The sequence below is a fragment of the Dromaius novaehollandiae genome, chromosome 4 (assembly GCF_036370855.1).
Source record: "Dromaius novaehollandiae isolate bDroNov1 chromosome 4, bDroNov1.hap1, whole genome shotgun sequence".
Classification (NCBI taxonomy): Eukaryota; Metazoa; Chordata; class Aves; order Casuariiformes; family Dromaiidae; genus Dromaius; species Dromaius novaehollandiae.
The window spans coordinates 13305558-13311663 of NC_088101.1; positions in this window are offsets into that span (position 1 = coordinate 13305558).

Genomic DNA, 6106 nt, shown 5'->3' on the forward strand with positions numbered 1-6106 from the left:
CAGGGCAGGGGGCCAGAGAGGGCAGCAGGCCAAGGACCCCACCAGGCCCCCAACCCTGCCCCATCTCCCTCCATCACTGCCACCCCCTGGGTTTCCTCCAAGGGGGCTGGGCACCGACCTGGCCTCAGCAGCCCCTCCCAGCCCCACAGCCAGGGGCGACTGCTCTCCAGGGGCTGCTTCGCCCTTTTCTCTCCTCCGCCTCTTTGCCTGCCTTTCTCCAAAAAGGAGCCTGCTGCAGGCTTGTCACCTGGGTACACGCCTGTCTGTGTCCTTCCCTCTGCTCCCTCCACCAAGGTTTGCACTCCCTCTCCAAGGAGCACAAGGCTGGACCCAGAATTGGAGGCCTCAGGCCTGTGACAGCCTCCAACATGCCATAAGAACAGGGCTCAGGGGAAGGAGAGAGGCAGTGCACATCCTAAAGGAAAGCTCCTATCAGCTCATATTGTACAGGAAAACCTAAGCTCCCCTTTATTGGACAGGAGAAAATTTCAGCAGAAGACAGACCCTGCAGATCAGGAGGACTTGGGGTCTGGGCACATAGGCCCCCACGCCAACAGTCAACTTACTTGGTTGACTATAAACTCCCTGCTGGCATGGCCTGACTGGATCCAGGCCTAAGCTCTTACTCCACACTGACTGCAAAGTGTAGCTCCACTGCCACAGCCAGCCAAGAACATGAACATCTCCCAATGCAGCAGCACTGAGTCACTCTGATGGAGGGCAATAAAAGCTAGTGTCAGATGCTCTGCAACTGCATCCTAGTCTTCATTTACTGGTTGCATTTCAGCAGTCTGGAGGGCTGCCTTCCTCTGTCAGCAGAGCCCCAAGTATGGCCAAGCTGCTCCCATCTTTCTGCAGAGGACAAGGGGTGTCTACCTCCAGAGCATTTAGCCTTGTCCTGGACAGGGAAATACTGTCAAGGAAGTGATTTTGGTGAGAAAGGGTTACTCCTCACCAGCCACTTCACCTTGGGGGAAAAAAAAAAGGCCAAGTGCTGCCCTGTAGCCAAGGCTGCCTGCTAAAGCTGTGTGAGTTCTGTCTTGTGACCAGTCCTCTGCAAACTGAAGAGCACATCTGGTCAGCTTTATTGTTTGAGTTGGCATGTATTCTTTTTTATTATCCGCTGTTGTCACACTTAATGGTATAGGACACATTTACCTTTGCAACTATCACAAAAGACAACCACCAGAAAGCAGCACCCATTTTTGCTTGCAGGGCCTGCTGCCCACTGGTCACCCAGGCCAGCCCCCAGCTTCGTGCTAAAGAAGGTTGGCCTGGGGCTGTCTAGAGGCAGCCACTTAGCACCACTTCTCTTAAACTTACTTAGCATGAATAGCTCAGTTGGGTGAAGCCTTATGCCACACTCAGAACATGAGGGACTTGCACCCAGCTCAGGAAAAGAGGCCCCAGAAGCAGCTCCAGCTGGAAAAACAGGGACATCACAAGCAGCCTGTATCCCTGTGTCTCACACTCCAGAAGGGAGGATGTTGCAACTCTGAAATAAGGCATCAGGACCCTGAGAAACAAAGCCTCCTCTCCCTGCTGGGGCAGGGAGAATTGTGGGGTCTGCAATTACCTCCTCCAGATCCTGAGACACAACAACAGGACCCAGCAAGGAACAGGAGGACCCCAGACCTCAATATTACTCTTGGTGCAAACTAGGGTGTGAAGGGTGGAGAACTTAGACCATAAAGTGACAATTGCCTACGGCTTCCTTTGTTCAGGTCCCTCTCCAGGGGCATCCAGCTTGAGCTGTCCTTTGCTGCTGTACCACTTAGAGTAACTCAGTTTGTGGTCCTCCGTGTCTGAGGCTCTGCCTCAGGAAACCCAGGGTCAGGGACCTTCTTGAACAGACTGGTGACCAGACTGGGTCACCACCACCAGACCTTCCCATCTCCAAACATCCAACTGCCAGCAGCAGGGGAGGTCACCTGGGATCTCGGGAGCAGGCAGCACCCAATGGGTGAGTGCTAAAATGCCCTGAGCAGGTTCAGAAAAGTTAGAGGGGGTTCAAGGGCCCCTAGGAAGGAGTGTCAGGGTGGGTTCCAGTCCCTCCCTTGCTGCAGCTTTCTTACGGGTGCGCAGCCTGATAAGCCTAAGGTGCAGTAGGCAATGGGGAATGCACCTGGCATGGAGAAGGGGACACCCTTAGCCAGGGTACAGGAAAACTGGGAAGAGATTGATGGTACGTCAGCCTGTCAAAAATGCACATGGTTATGTTATGGCAGGAAGATGAGCCATTTGCAACAGAAGATGGTAATCCAGCACAACACTGGCCACAGCAAGGGACTTCTGATGAGGAAACATGAACTTTCCTGCAACATCATCTAGAAGAGAGGTTTCCAGCTCAAACAGATTACTGGCACATTTGGGATAACTGGGCATGGGCACAGGAGCATTCCAGTCAGAAGGGAGGGAGCAAAGAAACCCTGCCACAGGTAACACTCACACTAGCAGATCCTAGTACCCCAGACCATGCTCCAAGAGCTCCTGCTCCACCTTATATGCCCGACAACCTATCTGTCCTTCCCCTTGCCCTGCTCCTCCTCCCTCTACCAGCTGCCAGACTCTGTCCTAGGATCTCCCGTGTGCTGACTGATCCTGCCACTGTGCAGCCAAGGGGAATGCAAGGGGCCAACCCCCCTCCTCCTGTGCTGCAGCTGTTTACTAAGCAGCCCTGGAGCCCCAGCCATCTCGCCTTGGGGGCGGGGGGGTGGTGGGGTTAAAAGCCAAGATTAAGAGAAGGTGCCAAGCCATGTGCCCAGTTATTTTCTACTGTATGCACCAGGTAAACCAAACCATAACCCAACCTGGAGCGACTCCCATATTCTTTTGAGGGCATTATTTCAACCAGATGAACAGGAGAAGGTAACAAACCAAGATGCAGAATTAGCACAGCAAGCCAGGGGAAACAGAATCCTCTAGCCAGCAAATGATCCAAAGTGGGACTATAATAAAGCAGGAGACAGAGCCCTGTGTCAAAGAGGACTTGGACATTTAGTAGAAGCAGTTAGAGCATGCAGAGAGTTAGGAGCAAATGGGACCAGAGTGCAAGGTAGACAGTGATTAGATGGGCACCCCAGTGACTTCTGGGGGCAGCTGCAGCAAGCTCTGCTGAAATATGGGGAAATGACACCCCACAAAACTTCAACAATGCACTCAACTAGCATAGCATAGATCAAGGAGCCCTTGATACACAAAAGTATTTTAAAGAGCATGCGCCAGGCTGGCAAGGGGAGACTTTATGAAACATTTCAAGTGTAGCAGTATTCGTTTATGATGGTTGAGAGGAAAAACAAAGCTGAGCAAGTAAAAGCAAGCAAGCAAGCAAATTCACTGGCTACAGCTCTAGCAAGGAATTTACAAGTGAAAGAAAGGGGTCGAGGAAGAGGAAGACCAAGCCCGGGGTTCGGCCGAGGCCGTGAAACAAAGGAAGGAGGATAGGGGGAAGTGAAGGGAGAGAGTGTTATTCTTGGGGGGATTTAGGACGTTTACAGCTGGAATGTCCCCTTCAGCCTCAAGGTCTGACTAGAGACATCAACTACCCATGTCAAGAATTAGCTCAAGAAAATAACCATTCACAATGGCCAGAGGAAGGGAGCCCTGATGACCATGAGGAGGCAGCAGGGTCACAAGTTTTTCTTATGTGGGGAATTCATTTAGACAAGAAGGGACATAGAGCTGGTAAAGTAGAAGGTCAAGAAGCTGAATTTTTAGAAGATACAGGAGCCACGTTATCTCCTTTAAGTTTTACCCCCAAAGGATCTAAAACTGAAGACGAGTTTCTAACGCAGTCACAGGAGGAGGGGGAAAGAATTTAAGCAAGCCCTTGTTTTTAGGAAACAAAATAGGAAACAATAGGAAAGGAAAGCATATGGGGGAGACTCCTATTAGCAGCAGACTCTCCACCATGATTGCTAGGAAGAGATCTTTTGCAAAACCTAGGCATGGAATTACACTTATCCCCTGAAGGAAGGGATCTAATAGTTATGGGAACGACTGTAATCACTGAAAGCCCCAGCCCCAGAGTAAAAATACCAGAATTGCTAAAACCTGTACCAGCAAAGCTATGGAGGAAAACTGGTACTGACATGGGGTTGAGCTGAGACTAACAATCCACAGTTATAAAAACCAAGGGAGGAAGCCCACCAGCTGTGAAACAGTATCCAATTCTCCAAGAAGCCAGGAAAAGCATACAAAAGCAAACAGGCCAATATTCAGCCGAGAGGGTTCTGAAACTGTGTTTCACCATAGAATACTCCCATCCTCCCTGTAAAAGAGAGCAAACCAGATGAAGATGGGGATCCTGAAAACCGCTTTGTACACGATTTGCAGGCTATCAATCAACACATGGTGACTCCTTACCCAGGGGTACCTGATCCTTCTACTCTACTTCTACAAATACCACATGGGCAAAATGTTTTCCTGTAATTGATTTAAGCGCCCCTTTCTTTAGTATCCCACTTGGTGAAAGTAGCCAACCCTTATTTGCTTTTACAGGCAAAGGGCAACAACAAACATGGACACATCTCCCACAGGATTTCACAAGGTCTCCCACCCTTTTTTCCATGAATACTGGGGAATGATGTAAAGGATACCAAATTACTGGGCGGGGGGGAATTAGCCCTAGTGCAGTATGTAGATGACTTGCTGATAGCAAGTAGAGATGAAGGTACTTGTCCAATAGACTCTATACATCTACGTATGGCTTTAGGAGAAAACTGTCACCAGGCATCTCCATCTAGTCTCCAGCTGTGTCAAAAGCAAATAGACTACTTGGGGCTCATTCTGAAATAAGGGCAACGACTACTAGACCCAGAAAGAGGAGATGCTGTAAGAAAACTCCCCCATCCAAGAACAAAGAAACAGTTACAAGGATTCCTTGGAGCTGGGGGATTTTGCAGACCATGGATTCCTGGGTTGGGAGAATTCACAAAACCCCTGACAGAGGCAACCCAGAATGAAGAAGCAGAACCCATTGCATGGAGCCCCAAAAGGCAGCAAGCTTTTAGAGCTATGAAAGGAGCTTTGGCATCTGCACCTGCTCTCAGGCTCCCAGATTAGACAAAGCCCTTTGATTTGTACATACACGAAGGTAAGGGGATTGCCAGCAGAGTAACAATGCAAGAATTAGGATCCCACCAGAGACCAGTAGCATGTTATTCTGCTCAGCTAGATTCAGTTGCAGCAGGGGTGCCAGCCTGTACCAAATCTGTGGCGGCAGCAGCAATAGTGAAGAGAAACCACCCTCCCATTCTGGGACACCCCGTAAACAGTTTGTCCCACACAAAGTGGAGATACTGCTAAAATATGCAACCCAAGCATTATCACCACAACAGGCACAGAGATATGCACTGATCCTCCTCATGGCAGATCATGTAGTCTTAAAAAGCTGCAATGCCTTGAATGCAGCAACCCTAATATCTCTGTCTGGTGATGGAGAGAAACATCCCCAACATGAGCAGGTAATGCACACATCAAGCAAGCCAAGAACTGATTTAACTGATGTTCCTTTGCAAAACCCAGACCTAGTTCTATTTGTAGATAGCCCATCCTACTAGCTGCACGGACAGCAATGAACTGGGTATGCTGTAGTCAGCCAGGAACAAGTCATAGAGGCTGAACCGCTTCCCACACAAATGAGTGTGCAAGGAGCAGAACTAGTAGCCTTGACACACACAGCACACCTGGGAAAAGGAAAGCAAGTCAACATCTACACCAGCTCTCAGTATGCCTTTGGGATATGTCATGCAACTGGGATGTTATGGAAAGAATGAGGACTTTTCACATCATCAGGAAAGTGGCTAATGGAGAAGAAACACGCAATTTGCTAGAGTCAGTCGAGCTGCCTGAAGAAATTGCTGTAATGCACTGCCCAGCCCATACTAAGGACACTGCAGAAACTAGGAAAGGAAATGCTTTAGCCAACACTGCTGCGAAGGCTGCAGCCCAACAACCTTTGAGAGAATGTGCAGTTGCAATTCCAATCAGGAACCAGAGTGAATGGCTGAATTTAATACACCCCAAAACCATGTGTGAAAAGGACTGCTCAGGAGCAGAGAAGAAACAATGGGAAAAGCAGGAAGCAAAACAAAATGACAATGGA